Raw genomic sequence first — 16,885 nt, 5'->3', positions numbered from 1 at the left:
CTGCTGACTCCCTCCCCCCACCTTTTCCAGCTTTCTGGAATCTCCTCCTGAATTCCATGACACAGCACTCTTGTGGTCTTCATCCTACTTCTCAGATAGGTCTTCTCTCTCTTCTTTGCTGACTCCTTTCCTTTCCTTTAAAGTGAAGATGTTCTCCAAACAAACTCTCCCCTCCTGCCTCTCCTGCCCCTCTGTCTCCCTTGGGAATCTCGTCCACCCCTATTGGTTTAGTGCACTTCTTTAGCCACAGATACCTCCCTCTCTCTGCCTCCCCTCCCCCAAACCTGCACATTTAACTCTGTGCTGGATGTTGTCACATGGATAATCTCAAATTCTATCTGTCCAAAGATCAGTCTCATCCTGGCTTTCCCCACACACCCATCTTTTTCTCTAGCATGCCTTGTCCCAATCACCTCAACTGAAAACTCTAGAGACAGCAAATTCCTCATTCATTCATTCATTCATTCACTCAGTTGCTCATACTACAAATATTCCTTGAGTACCTACTTTCTGCCAGACACTGTTCTGGGTGCTGGGGCTGTGGCAGGGAACAAGGGAGTCCCAGCAGTGGTCTCACAGCATTCAGTTGGGCTGGGGAGGTAGAAGCTGGATAACAGATCATGCAAGGAATTGGTGAGTTAAGATTGGGATGGGGGTGCCGAGGGAGAATTCCAGGGAGAAGTCCAGACGCTATAGCTTTGCAATGCTGCCTACATCCCCACCCTCCACTCTCTGACTGCTGCTAATGCCTTGGTTCAGGACCTAGAGATTCTGGATTTATCCATAACCTCTAACTGTCTCTCCCTCAGCTCTCATCCAGCCTCCACATGGCCGTCCAATTAATCTTCCTAAAGGGCAGATTTGCTCATGCATACACACCCTGCAATGGCTCCCCATGGCCTTGTTAAACTGATACGAGTCCTTGTGCTGACCTTCAAGGCCTGCACAGTCTAGCACCCGTCTTCCTTGCTGCTCGTGTGCCACCTCTTGCACAGGGCTCTGCTTAGCACGTATTATTTCCCAACAGATAATCTTTCTGAGAATGCCTGGGCATTTGTGCATGCTATTCCCACAGCCTTGGAACCTCTTACCCTCATCTCTGCCAGTTCAAATCCTGGCTCCATCACTTACTAAGTAACCTTGAGCAAATGACTCAGTGTTTTCTCATCTATGAAATGGAGACAACAACACCTATTCCCAAGGCTTGTAGTGAGCATTGAATGAGGTGATGCAAATAAAGTGCTCAACCCAGTGTTGGCACAAAGTAGGTACATATTATCTAACATCATCGCAGTCATCATTATCATCATCAGCAGCATTGATTTCCGAAGATCCCTCTCAAACAGCACTCCCTCCATTCAATTTCACGGATCTCCTTGGCAAGATGTGAGGGCATCTTCCCCTTTGGAGACCTGTGGCACTTTCTGGGGCAGTATTGCCTGCCTCCAGTACATGCTCTCTTTGTCTGTTTGTCTTTCTTTGTCTTGCCCTTCCTGGTTACTCTGAGCCCCTCTTAGGACAGGACCAGTATCTTGTTTCATTTCTCCTGTCCCCAGAATCGGCTACATGTCCTGGTACATGGTAGATCCTGAGGACGTGTGTGCCGGGTTGAATTTAACGTGTCAACGAGTGCATGAGGGTGTGTGCGTTGAAAGTATGACCCCGTGTGTGCAACTCTGGACTTAGACATCGTGTGCGTGCGTGCGTGTGTGCAGGGTATGTGTGTGTATGTTTTGCCATATGCCTGCGGGAGTGCTGAGGTCCAGCAGGTTGCCGGCAGTTGAGGATTTGGGCCAGGCCGCCAGGAGGCGCTCCTTAGCGATTCTGCGGGAAGCCTTGGTCTATCCCTGCGCGGGAAGGGGGGTGAGGGTGGGGGTGGGTGGGAGTGGGGGTTGGGGGTGGGAGTGGGGGTGGGTGGGGGATGCTGCGCTGGGGGAGGGGAGGCCGGGGGTGGCGAGGGATGCCGTCGTAGCACCAGGTTTCCGTACCTTCAGTGCGCCGGGGACCCAGGGCGCGTCTTCAGCTTCCTTCCCCTCTCCGACTCCCTCCAAGCCCGTCCCAGCCCAAGCACCGACTCAGACTCGACCATCTGAGCCCCTGGAGGTTTTCGGGACTGGGCCCCGCCATCTGACAGGCTGACTCGGTTACCTGCAGTGGTTGTCCTTATGGCTGTTTTTCTGTTTTTATGATTCAAGTCTGGGCTATATTCACCGCAACTCAATTCAACACTCATTTGCTTCTGGCAGGGGACTACGCCAAAGGCAGTGGCAGAGACAGGGGATGTCACTCCACCCCCTCCCCCCGCCCCGTCCCCACCCCGCGGCCCGGGATGGGAGACGCATGGGGGAGGGGAGGGGCAGCGGAGGATGGGAGGAGGTAGGGAGCCGACTCCGGCTGAAAAGCGGAAGTGGCCGGGGGTTCCCGTTTCCCGGCCAGAAGAGAGGACAGGAACCCCGGCGCCCCTCTCCCGGACCCCCGCGGAGACCCACACCCCCAGCAGCTCTGTCCTGGATCTCCCGGTGGGCCACGGAGAGCGCCCCTTCCCCCAACACACATAGCTCCAACCCCAAGACCCGGCCCGGTTTCAAACTTTGCTGGGGAAGGAGGCAGATTGAGGCCGACGAGAACGAGAGCACAGAAGGGGTCGTTCCCGAAGACTCCAGGCGGCGGGCGTGCGCTGCCCAAGCGGCGGCTCCTCCCGGAAAGGGACAAATAGTCCCCTTGGTCCCCCATCCCCTGTCGACGTCTACGTTCTCCTCCCCTCCACCTGCGGTCTGTCCGCCCCCCTGCCGCCGCCCTCTGACTCACTCCGGGAGCGCGAACTGTACCCCTGGGGGCGACTCCCTCCTCCGGGGCGAAGCGTGCTCCGGCGGGCTTCGGGTTAAGCACAGCTAGAAGTAGCTTAGATCGACGTCCCCCACTCCCGCGAGCTCAAAGTTGTTCTCTGGGTTCAGACTTGAGTCTCCGCCGCAGCCGGGGCGGTCCTGGCTCCGGGACCCCGGCCGTTCGGGCTCTGCCCTGAGTCTCCGGCTAGGGCCCACGCTTCCTCTTAGTTCGCAGCTCGCTGCCTGCTCGCGGCCCCTCGCAAGGAGCTGTCCTTTCAGCACCACGGAGAGCGCACCCGGGAGTGTCCCCTCTACCGCCTCTCAGTCCCCATCCGGCGCCCAGGCAGCCTTGGGGAGCTGTCCCCCCCGAAAGCCGTGCTCCCCAGCTTCCCGAGCTGCCCCAAGGCCTCGAGGTGAGAGCCGGGACCCTGTTGCCCACAGCCCAGCTCCGCCCTCCCGGCCCTCGGCCAGCACCGACCTGGCGGTCCCTGCAACCGTCTGAGCCACTGCAGGGCTCCGGCCCGACTCCACGAGGTGGTTCCTTCTGCTATTCCAGCTCCCGCCGCCGCGTGCAACTCCGCCAGGCGAGCTGGGGCCGCGGCTTCTGCCGCGGGCGGCTGCCGAAGGCGCCCTCCAATCACGCCCCTCAGCCGGGCCCTGACGTTCTACCGCTCCCCTTCCAGATGGGAAATTCAAATCTCTCTCTCTCTCTCTCTCTCTCTCTCTCTCTCTCTCTCTCTCTCTCTCTCTCTCTCTCTCTCTCTCTCTCTCCTCTCTCTCTCTTTCTCTCCCTCCCTTCCCCCGTCCCCTCCTCCTCTCCCTCTCTCCCTCCCTCCCGTCTCCTTCTCCCTCCATTCCTCCCCCTCTTTTCTCGCTCCCCTCCCCTCTCTCCTCCACCTTACACTGTTCTCCTCCCCCTCGCAGACGCCCCTGCCGTCTCCCTGCAACCAGACATCCTGGCCACAGCTCCAGGCCCACAAGCTTGCTGCTCCTGAGGAGTGGTGGGGGCAAGGGGTGGAGGAAGGGTTCTTTAAAGCAAAGCTCAAAGTTCACCTCCTTGGGAAAGCCCTCCTTGGTTTCTCCAGGCAGAGTGGTTGCACTTCTTGGGGCTCCTGTCACTCCCAGACAAGCCCTTGCCTCAGCGACCCCCGTTCCACCTGTTGGTTTGCCTCTTGCCTGTGAGCAGCTCCAGGACTGGACCTTGGCCGGGTCATCTTTGCAGCCCCCCAGCACAGTGTCCAGCCACAGGAGCACTCAGGAAACACTGATGGAGCGTGTGGGCAAGACCCCTCGCAGTGGGTCAGGAACCTCCACTGTGCACCCAGAAAGAGAAGACTGATGCAAAACTGCAGTGGACCTTAGGCAAGCCACTCGCCAATCCCTTTGAGATCTGATATCCTGTGAAGAATAAGGACTCCTCTGGCAAAATTTATTCTAGAAGGCCATTTCTTTTCCTCCTATGCCCAAGAAAGTAAAAGGACTTCCAAGAGGCAGGACAGTATCTGCTCCCACCCCCAGCCTTTCCTCTTCCCCTTGCACTCATTTTTTTTTGTTTTGTTTTATTACTCTCTCCTAATGAGCCTTTTTATTCTGCCTGCCATCTTTCGGCTCCCAATTGCTCCAGCCCGATGTGTAGGAAAATGGCTTCGGAGAGGAGGGGCCTTGCACAAGGCCTGTGAAAGATCTGCAGGAGTTTCACATCCATCAGGGTATGTCAGAGTGGAGATAGCTTCTCCTTCTAAGGGGATGGCTTCCTTCCAAGGAAGGGGCAACAAGAGCTGCAGAAATGTGATTTTGTTCCAATGAGGGGGAACTTATCCCTTCACACACGATTACAGCAGAGGCCTTAAAGCAGGAGACCCCCCACAAGTCAGAGGCCATTGGTGAACCCATCCTCATCACCTGGAGAATCACCTTCTGAAGTCTATGTCTGTTCTCCCCTTACAGGCTTGTGTAAGGAAGGCCCCTCCTTTAGGGCTGAGTTCCATGTTTAGCACTGTGTTGGGCCATCAGCATAGAATGCTTATTCTTTATTTTTCTTCCCTTTCCTAGGGCAGATACTAAGAGGGGGATGGCAGTGGCAGGGAGGCTCTTTGATTAGAGTGACTTAGACTTTCCACTAATGCCTGAGGGGAATTCTGGGCAGGGAGATCTGACATCATGTCATTTCAAGTGCACAGTCCTCCCCGTCCCCTCTTTCTTCATGTGCTTCAAGAATATTCTCAGTAAATGGGACCTGGCTGGCAGCACTCTGGTTACAGTGGGAGTTTTTCCACAACTGGTATTGCTTTTTGACATGGACATCAACTGAGCTGGGCTACAAATCTAGTTGAGGCTTAAGGAAAATACTGAGCTCAGTTATGGACACCACACTTTAAGATGGACTTTGACAAACGTGAGTATGTCAAGCTCGAGAAGGGGCTAGTTTGGCAGTGGGCACCTGGAAATCAGGTCAAGTGAGGGCAGGTTGAAGGATCTGAGGATCTTTCACCTGGAAGAAAGAACGCTGAGGGGGCATTAACCCTTGAAGGGCTGGCAATTCCTGCTTAATTTATAATTCCCCCGCTTAGTAACGTGCCTGGCAAAGTAGATGCTAAGGAAGTGCTTGAATGGATGAATAACTGTTGTAGCGGAAGAGTAGTACTATTGCTTTTTCTATTGCTGGCGATAGAATTAGGGCAATGGGGGAAAGGTAAAGGAAGCAGGCAGAAGCTCTGAGAGGAAGAACCAGCTCTCCGTAGGAGCTGTCCAGCCATAGGATAGACTGCCCTGTGTGGGGTTATGGGTTCTCTATCTCTGGAAGATGGCAGGTGTGTGGGAGGCTGGTCCAGCTGATGGCTAAAGCCCCCTTTGAACCCAAGCATCTTTGAGTCTATAAAAAACTGCCTAAGCTGACATGAACTGTGTCTCACTGCAGAAAATCTCACTGGCGAATAGGAAGACAGCTCAGCCAAGTTTTGGTGACTTCATTTTGTTGCACAATAAGGGGTAAATCATGACACTTTAGCCATTAAAGGTGACGAAGAGATGAGTACCTGCTCCCTATTCAGTGTTACCAGCCTTGACATGCTTCCCAAAGGCCCTACTATTATTGAAAAAGTTGCTGAATATCATAAGTCTTTCCTAATGATTAAAATACTACTACTAATAGTGAATATTTGAGCTTTCATTATGTCTCAGGTGTTAACTTTGGTGCTTTATATAATTTACATTTTCTCATTTAATTTACACAAGCACTTATGTTCAAGATGGGAAAGTTGAGGCCCAGGGAGATAAAATGAATCTTTGGCAGAGCCAGGGTTCCAGACCAGGCTTGCCTGACACTGAGTTCTGTGGTCCTTCTAGCACGTGGGGCTGCTTCTCTCCTGACACATCCCACAGCCTATGGAAATGTAACTTTTGCTCTGCAGATTTTTTTTTACATTGGCATTTATAGTCTTCCCTGTTCTCCAGTTTCTCACTAAAAGAAAAAAAAAAAACCTGCCACGAATTCACACCCAGATCAGGGTCCTCATGTCATGTGGGTTGCCAGCATTTCCTTCATCTCCTGCATCTCTAATCCAGCGGGAGTGCAAACAGGCCCAGCCGCAGGTTCTTGCCGAGCCTGCTCTGTAGACAGCTTCTAAGAGTCACCTGGTAAAATATAGATGTGGCTCTGCTTCAGGTGACTTATCCTGGCTGGAGCTGAATTTCCACTTTTATTTATGAGCCCTGGGGGCAGGAGGAGGGGTTCAGATTTGAACAGATTTGTAAGATGTTATGTATATGCCTTGAATGTTCAGTAGGAAGCCAATCAAGAGAGCTAATGTTAGTACTTTGTGTGAGGATCGAGGAACAATGTGTGAGGAATGACAACTGTCACAGACCATAAACGTGGTGATCAGTGAGAGAGCTTGCGTAAGGTGCCTGTCCAAAGGTCAGCCCATTTCTTCCCTGCAATTGCCTCAGCCCAGAGGGCATCCTGGATGCCATGTGGGAGGTGAGGGGGTGTCTAGGAAATGCCAGGCACCAGCTCTGATCTGGAGCTCGCTGGCTGGTCCTGAGCTTGCTGGGAGTTACGTTGGTGGGTGCAGGGAGACATGCAAATGCTCCAGACACTGGCTTCACATCCTGTCATTCTAGCCTAAGCCTGGAGGGGCAGAGTTGGTCTTGGTTTGGGAGGTTGGCCATGTGCCCGAGGAAACAGAACTGCGGGGGTGGTACACAGAGAAGGGCTCTAGGCCACCTTGCTCATCTGATGAGTGCCTTCCCTCTTGTCACTGACAATGGCCGGGTGCCATCACTGTGAGGGTCCCAGTGTACCTCCTTTAACATGGAATGGCATGGTGTGAGGGCAAACCCATAAGTGTGCAATGGTGTATTTGAGTGCCCAGCAATGTGGGACTGTGCAGGTGGGAGAGTGGCAGCACTCATGTGCAGTGACACAGGCACTGTGTGTCATCATCAGTGTGTGGCAGGGCAGGCGTGAGTCTCTGACTCTCGGTGTGTGGTAGTGTTTCTCTCCTGATGGGATGTGACTCCTATGTCAGCGTGTTGTTGGTGTGTGATGGTATAGACCTACGTGGGGTGTTATTAGAGTAGAATAAGTCAATGGCATTGTCTGGGCATTTGGCTGTAAGGCAAGAGTACCACATAGAGCTGTGCAGGTTGTGTACTGCACAACCACAGAGGGCACCATTTACATAGACTGTGCCAGACACAAAGGCTCTGGGGACGTGTCACCATTTCTGTATATTGGTGTATGTCTGAGTGTTGCTGTCAGCCAGGAATGCCCCAGGTGATAGGGTGTTACCATCAGTATGAAATGGTGTAGTCCTGTGTAACCATCAGTGGTAAGGCTGCAGATATGAGTGTGCCACAATGGGCTGGAACATGTGTCACTGCTATTGTGTAGGGCAGTAAGGGTGTGTGTGTGCAGCCAGGAGGGTGTCATTACCACTGGGCAGGTATGCAGGCAAAATGTGTCACAGATAGTGACTGACCCCTCCTTGTCTATTCTGCCCCCACTAGAGGCACCCTGATTAATCCAACTTGCTGGCTTCTATCCCACCTGGGAAGCTGCAGAAGCCCAGCACCTTTCATTCTTATCTTATTTTTTTAGATACAGGGTCTTGCTCTGTTGCCCAGGCTGGAGTGCAGTGGTACAGTCATAGCTCACTGCAGCCCTGAAGTCGTGAGCTCAAGTGATCCACCTCAGCCTCTTGAGTAGCTGGGACTACAGGGGTGCACCACCAAGCCTGCTGATTTTAATTTTTTTATTTTCTGTGGAGACAAGTTCTCACTATGTTGCCCAGGCTAGTCTTGAACTCCTGGCCTCAAGCAATCCTGTCTTAGCCTCCCAAAGCTCTGGGATTGCAGGCAGGAGCCATGATACCTGGGTTCATTCTTCACTTTTCTCAGAAAGAGGGTACCAGGCTCAACATATGAACTCTGACTCATTGGTCGTGCATGGAGTCCATGTGGAAATTCCCTGGGGGAGCCCCTCCCTATCCCAAAGCCCTGCCCCTAACTCCGAGCCTCTCTCCCAGCCCAGCATCTGCCCAGCAGCTCCTCAGAGGTCCTCTGCCAGCCTTCATCCCGTCCCACCCTCCCAGATTCAGGAACTCATTAGCATGTCAAAGCAGTCGTCTCCCAGCCCACACTGTAGCCCTGTATATCCCCACATGGTTAGCTCCCCTCATCCTGTGCTTTCCTGAAACCTTGCATTTTCATGTCTGCAAATCAGTCTGCAGTCTCCTTGCCCCCATCCTATCAAAGGAAGAATATTTTGGTAGTAAATCTTTCCTCTCTTGCCTCTGGTTCTTTTTCCAGCTCTCATTTATGACTTCTGTCTCCTCTCCTCCAACCTCAGTCCTTTCAACTCTTTGAGATGTGTTTGGATATCCCCGTCCATTAAGAACTCTTCTCTGATGGCCTCTCTCTAGAGCCAGCCAATGACCCCAGCCAAGCATCCTCATTTCTGAGTCCCAGCTCTGGATTTGCCCAGGCACAATCAGTGTAGCATCAAAGTTTGCTTTCCATGCTCTCGAGAGGGTCCCCCCCCGAGTGTCTGTCCACCCTCAGGACGCTTGGTCCCTTTTCCTCTCCACCTGTGAAACCCATGCTCAGAAAGACAATTTTTACACATTAGAATCCTCCTTAGCCACAGGGAAATAGAATAACAGAGTTGCAGGATACTAGAATCATGCAAAAGACCATTTTAGAATCACATTTAGAATCACAGAATTATAGGCTCCCTACAACACTATATGTCAAAGAGTAGCCCACTCCTACTCAGAACCACTGGAGTGGGGGACTTGTTAAAAAACTGCAGATTCTTGTGCTTCATCCCACATGGCACAAACCAAAATCTCTGACACGGAAGCCCAGGAATTTGCATCTTTTGCCCAGCTCCGCAGGTGTTTCTGACACATCGACTGGTTGAAAAACCCTTGCCCTGGGTCAATAGAGTCAGAGAATCATAAGATCCTGGACCCTCATCTTACAGAAAAACTGGATCGTGGAGCCATAGAATATTTTAGGATTCATGGAAGCTTCAGATCAACCAATTATACACATTCACTCACAACTTTAGAATCTTAAATTCTACGAATCTCAGTGTCAAGAATTGTGAAGTTGGAAGTGACCCTGGAGTGTGATTTTGTTCCCGTTCTAGGAGGAATTTTTAGTTTCCAGCCTTCCTGTTCCTTTTGGAATGGAAAGCTTTTTCCCTTGTCCCTTGAACGACTGCCTCTATGGTGTCGCCTACATTTGTGAAGATAGATGTTCTTTCCATCTTGGTGCAGAGGCAGTCGGCAGAACCCCTGCATTTATGGAGTAAGTGAGCTGGAAATGACTTCTACTTTCCATTTAGAACCAGCACACTCTGGCCCACAAAACAGATCTTGCTTGTTGATAAAAATGAATTCAAAAGGACATTATTGCTGTTTTGTTAAAGCAAGGATATTGGTTGAACATGGACAACAGAGGTTAATAAGCTTATGGGGCCTCTGGTCGAGGAAATGAAAGAAAGAGAAAGAGTGCCAAGGGGCAGAGGAACGCTACTGGAGATTAATAGACGAGTGTGTGTGTGTGTGTGTGCACACGCGTGCGTGTGAGTATGTGGTTGGGGGAGGGTTGGATGAAGGGAGGCAATGAGGCATGCATTAAAGAAATCAGTGATGAAGAGAGAAATTTCTGGTCATCTAACCCAGTGTCCTCAGTTTACAGATGGGGAAACAGAGGGTGAGAAACGGGAAAGGACTTTCTCAAGGTCACATAACAAGTTAATGAAACTTCTCACTCTAGGTAAGTATTCTTTTTTAGGTATAACTCAGCACCCAGTTCCACACGTCCTAAACACCTCCAGTGTGCCAAGCATTGCTTTAGGGACATTACGGATGTCAACCCTTTAAGCCATATGACAACCCTATGTAGCAAGCATTTTTCACTCACTCATTCTCTTATCTAACATATATGGAGAGCCTACAGCACCCCAGGAGCTCTCCTAGGCAAAGGTGTACAAGAAGTTCCAGAGTTTCTCTTCTCCCACTTCGTTCCACAGTGAGAGATGCAAATGCTTCACTAAGAGCTAACACACGAACCAGTTCACACTCTCCAGATCCTTTCAGATCCGCGACTCTGTGATTTGAAGCACTCAGAAGCAAGTGGGAGACAGATGCCCGCAAACAGTCAATGACCATACAACATGTTAAGTGCTGTCTTAGTGAAGAGGGAGCTCTGAGGAAGAGAATCAAACACACACAGCTTGCAAGCCAGATGGAATTGGAGGCTCAAAGCAGGGAAGGGGCAGGGGTGGCTGGTACCCCCTGCTCCTGATGCATGAAAGCTCTGGGGCCATCCAAGTCATCTCAGAGGTTTCATGGTGGTGGCAGCCATGGGCACTGGCCACGTAAAGACAGGGAGTTAAATCTCACTAATTCTCTGCCCCTTCCCATGGTGTGTGGCTTTTCCCTGAGACTGTGTCCCATTGGTGAAATGGGGGAGTGATCTCTACCTTCCAGGGTGGTTGTGTGGCTCTAATCAAACAATGCTTAGGAAACAGCAGCATAGCCTCAGCAAGTATTAATTCCCTCTTTCTCTCCAACACCCAGGCAAGGCATAGCATTCTCTTCTGGAGTTCAGGGCAGAGTAACCACTAGACAAAACCTCCCTTTATGATCCTCTTGGTCAAAGAACTCTGCCTCATAATCTCCCTGCATGTATTTAAGTTGGAATGAGAAAGAAAAGAATTTAAAGCTTAGAGGAAAATGGGGGAGATGGTTCTTCTTCTTTTTACCCCTTTTCTTGGCTTCCTCCCTGCCTCTCCTGCACGTGAGGGCCTAGGATATTTGTGTCCTCCAAAATGGGAACTGTGTGAGGAAAGTCCGGAGGGGACTTAGACTTCAGGCCCAAGAACAGGAGGAATTTTCCACCCACAAATTTAAAAATGGCTGCTCTGGGCCACTCAACCTCCAGTTGTTTCTTCGTGGCAAAAAAACAAAATAAAACAAAACTCCCTTTTATTTGGCAAACAAGAAAAGGATTGGGGAAGTCTTGGGAAGATGAAGCCAGGGAAAAGCTTAAAGGGCAGAAGACGAAGGGATTTTCATTGACTGAGCTTCTCATGGGGGAAGGTGATTCATAATCTTTATCTGATTTAATCCCCAGGCCCTCCCCTCCGTTACCTTAAATATCATTATCTCCACTTTGTATTCAGAGAGGGATATTCAGACTCAGAGAGGTTAAGCCCTTGTTCAGGATAACACAGCCAAGAAGCAGCAGCAACAGCATCTGAACTTGGTGTCTCTCTCCAGGTGGCCACATTTCCTGAGGGAGATTGGGGGTTTCTAGAAGCTGAGCCTGGGTCTGCAGCTTCAAGGCAACTAGTCCCAGAGTTTGGGTGATCTTGCTAGGGCACCCTATATGGCCCAACTCTTATTCGATTTGTTTCCAGTTTCGTTTAATTTCCGTACTGCAACAGCATTGCTTCCATGTTTTTTATCCAGTTTCCTGATTTGGGCTGGGGAGTGAGATAGCTGTTAACGCTTGGTGCTCAGGCAAGCCCTTCCTAGGAAAGAGTCAGGAGCTAGAGACCTACCTCCCAGAGCAATGTGGACAATTGATAAAGCACCCAAAAACAATCTTCAGGAAGAAATTGCAATAAGCAGATGGACATGGCTTCTTCAGCCTGGAAGGAAGGAATAATCAGATGCCCCATTAGGTGTTGATAACAAAACCATGGGCTGATCCTTGATGGGGCTGGGTGTTTTAGGTCTCAAGGTGACCAAAAGTGACGGAGCTGTAGGTCAGGGCTCAGAGCTGTGCCCTAAGGACTTACATAAGAAATTCCCTCTGGGGCAGGCCTTTGTGCACTTCCAATCAGCTTGGCTCAGCCCTGTTCTCACCACCAGCCTCGGACCACTGCTCCTGCCTCTGCTCTTACCTTCTTCTTTACTTTCTAACTGGCTTCCAGACCTGTAGGAGAATCAGAGCTCTCTAAAACACAGAGTTGACTGCATCACTCCTCTCCTTAAAACACGCCGTAGTCACAGCTTTTTGGCCAACTCCTTCCTCGTGTGGCATCGGCTTTGGAGGAGCCCACATGTGTATTTCATTTGGACCCATGGGTGGCAGATCACATGACCTGGGCTGGACTGATCAGCACATCTGGTCCCCCAGTCCCCAGAGATCGATTGAGGGCACATGAGCAGAGAGGGCCAGAGAGACTCCATTCTGGGTCTTATACTTTTGTCTCTTCCCTTTGTTTCTTGTTTAAAGACACTTTAAGGATCCAAAAGGAGCCTAACTAATACAAAATCCTTTAATGTCTTCCCATTGCCTTCAGTATAAAGTCCAAGCCCTTTAAACTGGCCTTGAAGGCCCTTGGTGATCAGACTCTGACTGCTTTCTGCAGCCTCATAGTAGCCACTTGTGCCCCATCAACACCAGATGATTTACAGTTCTTGGATACGCCACAACCTCAGCCATGTTTCTGAACTTTTGCCCATGCTGTTTTTGCCCTGGGTGGAATGCCTTTGTCTGCTCTGTGCACTTGGCAAAACTTTGCTTTGACCATCATGGCACAGCTAGAGCATAAAAAAAATCTAATTTGGGAAACAGGATGGAACCACCCATGTGGAACTACCCATGCACCCATGTGGACCCCTTCATTGTAGCACTAAGCTTTATACTTAAGGTTGCTTTCTTGGCTGACTTCCCTACTAGATTGTGAGCTCTTGGAGGATGGGACTCACTGAAGAGGAGGGAGTCCTTTACTTAGCAAACACATACTGAGCATCTACTGTATGCCAGGGACTCATCTTGTTGCTGGGGATACATGGTGAGAAAATACACAAATTTCTGTCTCTTCTAGTAGGAGAAGTGGGCACTGCTCGAGCAAACACACCCAGGGGCAGGGTGCTTTCAGCAGGTGCTGGGCTATGACAGAATAAGACAGGGGCATGCTGGCTTCATGTCTCTGGGCTCAGAGCCCAGAGAAGGGCCAGGCCCAAAACAGGCCCTCAGGAAGTGGCTGTTTAATGAATGATTAAGGAACGTCCCCAGACACCCAGGTGGCCCTCTGCTTTCCTTTATGACTGTTACTCAGGACTCTACCAAAACCTCTTTGTTAGTGAGTTAGTCCCAGTTTCCAGCCTACACCCCCTCTTGAGGGGGTCACGGTTATATAAATGACATTGGGGTGCATCTGTGCAACACTCACCTTTCCCAGTGAGAGCTGAACAAAGCAACATTCTCTTTGATTTCACAGGGCCGCTCTGTCCCCACCTGGGTCCAGCGTCAGGAAGCCGCTGTGCTCCCCTGCCTGACTTTGATCAAGGCTCTCCCCGCCTCCAGCTTTCTAGCCTTCCCTCTGCCGTCTCCCTTCTAGGCCTATTGCCAGCCCTTTGATCCTCTCTGTGACTCTCCACTGGGCCTTTGTCTGGCTCTATTAAGGCGGTGAAGCGTCACCCTGCTTGGGTCACTCCTGTGCTCAAAGGCCTTCAATGACTCACCATTACCTGCAGCATCGAGTCCAAACCCACTAGGGCCCCTCTTGATCTGACTTCTGCTTCCTTTGTCAACCTGTTTACCTCAACTCTTCTCCCACATAGCGCTCCCTGCTGCAGAGCCCTCCACACCTCTGGGGTGCCCTTTTTACCCTATGTTTGGTTGTCTCCTGCTGCTGGATCCTAAGCTGCTTGAGAGCAAGTGCATGACTTGCTCATCCCTGAATCCCCAACATCAAGCCCAAGGCTTTTTTGATTGTGGATGGTCAACGAATATTTCCAGAGGTAGAATACATGCCTGGCATTGCCCCACCTACTTGGGGTTGAAATAACTTGTCTTGGCCCATGGCCTTTGAGGTCCCCATCTCAGGGGCAGGATTTGCAGACTGAGGCCACTTTCTGGATCACAGAGCATAATAATAGCTCTGGCATCCTTGTTTAAATCTTGCACTTGCCTCTTCTGAAGTTTTTTTTTTTTTGTATTTCTCACCCACACACATAACCCCATGAGTTCCTTCCATGCTCTCACCCTGTCACTATGGCATTATGCCATTGGGATGTTTCTGGTGTAATTTGCTGTGGTCGTAATACATTTTTGACCTGTCTAGTGTTGCCTGGAGTTCCTGTCTTCTTCCACCCTCAGTCTTTGTGGTTTGAGTGGGGTTGACTCTATGTCCTACTGCTATGGGTGGGCATTAGATCCATAGCCAGCTAATTAGAGTGCTGGATAGCCACCTGGCCATGGTGATTGGCTCTAGGATGGCAAGTGACACAAGCTAAGCCAATGAGAATCAGCCCTGGGACTTCAGCTGGAACCAACAGGAAAGAGACCCTTCCTTCCTTCCTTCCTTCCCTCCCTCCCTCCCTCCTTTCTTTCTTTCTCTTTCTTTCTTTCTTTCTTTCTTTCTTTCTTTCTTTCTTTCTTTCTTTCTTTCTTTCTTTCTTTCTTCTTTCTCTCTCTCTCTTTCTCTTTCTCTCTCTTTCTTTCTCTTTCTCCCTTCCTTCCTTCCTTTATTTTTTTTGAGACAGAAGCTGGAGAGCAATGGCACAATCATGGCTCACTGCCGCCTAAAACCTCCTGGGCTCAAGAGATCTTCTGCTTCAGCATCTGCAGTAGCTGGGGCTACAGGCTGGTCTTGAACTCCTGGGCTCAAGTGATCCTCCTGTCTTGACCTCCCAATGTGCTGGGATTACAGGCATGAGCCACAGTGCCTGACCAAAAGGAGGCTGTATGTATGGGATTAGCAGGGCTGGCAGAATGTGGGACTGAGCAGCTGGTGACTGGTTTGCCACCACCTGGGGAGGGCCTGCCTGAGGGTGATGCCAATGCAGAGAAGCACACAGCTGAGAGAAGGGCAGGAGACAAATTCCTGATGACAGTGTGTGAGGGCCCAGGTCCCGGCTCTGCTCATGCACTTTTCAGTTACGTGAGCCAATAAATGCTGCCTTTTTACTTCAGTTGCTCTGAATTAGGTTTCTGTCTCGGCCACCTGGAAGGGACCTGCTGGAATCTGTAACTTTGGAGCTGTGTGTCCCCTCCTTCAGAAAACTTCTTATCAGGCAGGTCCAAATCCTGGGAAGCCCCACCATTTAATATTCTCACATTCAAAGAAGAAGCTGATCTTCCTTTGTCTCTAAGCTGCATCTTGACCTACTACAAGCTGGTCCCCATGGTCACGTTGACTGAAAGAGAGGGAATTCACAATGGTGGTGCTTGCTTAAAGATTTGCCAAAGTCCAAACATCATATCCACAGTTCATATCTCCACACCCCCTCAAAGATGCACATACTTTTGGCCAACAGCTCTGCAATTTCACCTTTGAGTGGCGTCGGCATTCTTGGGCGGGTGCCATCTGTTCCTGGCAATTTGTCTGCATCTAGTTTGTCAACTGGAGTTGGAACATTTGCCTGCAAGAGCAGTGCCTTTGGTGCCCTTACTTCCAAGGGACCATTTGGGAGCAGGCATTTCCCTGGGGTCCTCCTCAGTTGCGACTGGGACTGTGGCTTCCTCAGATCTTCTGGATATCTCTTTTTCATCTCAGAGCTATGATCATCAAGCATCTTGCCAGTTCTTTATCTGGCCTCTTTCCATTTGATGCATTTGAAAGTCCTCTTATTCTTGGTCCCACAGGCCTTCCCAAGGTGACTTTCAGAGTGTTTTTGGACTGCATAATTTCAAGGCCTCTCTGCCCTGGCTACGCCTCCTGATTCCAAGTCATCAAGTTTTAAATGTTTTCCCAAAGATGGTTTTTTCTTTGCAACAGCCTCTCAGATGTGTCTCCTTAGCTTGTTGTTGTTTTTGCTTAGTTTTGTTTTGGTTCCCACTGTGATGGTCAGACCATGCCAGGCTGTAGTTGGAGGAGGGACCCTGTATGCTAGGTTGGTGAGGCTCATGGAGGCTCCATCGTCTTGTGATGCCATCAGATCACGTGGCTTCTCTGGTAGCAAGAGGGAGCTGTGTGTCACCAAGGTTTCCATGCTGGAAAGTGATCCTTCAGGCTATCTTGTTTCTTTCTCCGGTTCTGCCCTTTCCCTTCCACTGCTGCCCTGTGGCCAGGAGGCTGCCCCACACAGACCAATCAACAGGCTCCCTTGGTCCTCGGCTTTCTTGGGTTTTATCAAAGAGGTACTGGCAGGGATTAGAGGCAAGGAAAAGAGCACAATCAGAGTGTCTCTCAGCTGAAGGTGGAGGCTTTTTTGCATTTCGCAGCCGGTGCCTATAACTTCGCAAGATCCTTCCATGCTTTGGCCCCATCACCATGTCATTTTGTCACTGGGATATTTTTGGTGTAATATATTGTGTACATTTCCTGCTTGTACCCTCTCTAGGCTTGGCAGCTGCTCCTCCTTCGCCCCTCAGGTTGGAGGTGGTAATGGCTCCCCACTGACACTGGCCCCCGGGAGCTGAGCCATCCTTGTGGGATCTGTTCACGCTGCCCATGCCTTGATGTAGCTCTCCTCAAATGGGCCAGATAAAGTGGCCCATGCTCCCTGCCAGGATCTTCGTGGATTCACCAATAGCCACATTTCTGCTCACCATTCATTGGCCAGGCCTAGTGCCTTGGACCTGCC

The 16,885-nt window shown here is 50.7% G+C and overlaps 1 protein-coding gene across 3 annotated transcripts in view; it reads right to left on the bottom strand.

The window, feature by feature from the left end:
- Positions 1–16,885, bottom strand: part of CPLX2 (complexin 2) — an 87,901-nt gene that overhangs the window by 9,060 nt on the left and 61,956 nt on the right. The window contains exon 1 of one of the 3 annotated variants that reach the window (XM_004043038.5): positions 3,304–3,578. The exons of 1 other annotated variant lie outside the window; for it this stretch is intronic. The gene's annotated coding sequence lies outside the window, so the exon portion shown is untranslated. Of the gene's footprint in view, positions 1–2,808; positions 3,234–3,303; positions 3,579–16,885 lie in introns of those variants that run through there. One more of the 3 variants, XM_004043040.5, reaches the window with a different exon arrangement.

The sequence above is a fragment of the Gorilla gorilla genome, chromosome 4, assembly GCF_029281585.2.
Source record: "Gorilla gorilla gorilla isolate KB3781 chromosome 4, NHGRI_mGorGor1-v2.1_pri, whole genome shotgun sequence".
Classification (NCBI taxonomy): Eukaryota; Metazoa; Chordata; class Mammalia; order Primates; family Hominidae; genus Gorilla; species Gorilla gorilla.
This window is presented reverse-complemented; position numbering and strand designations above follow the sequence as displayed.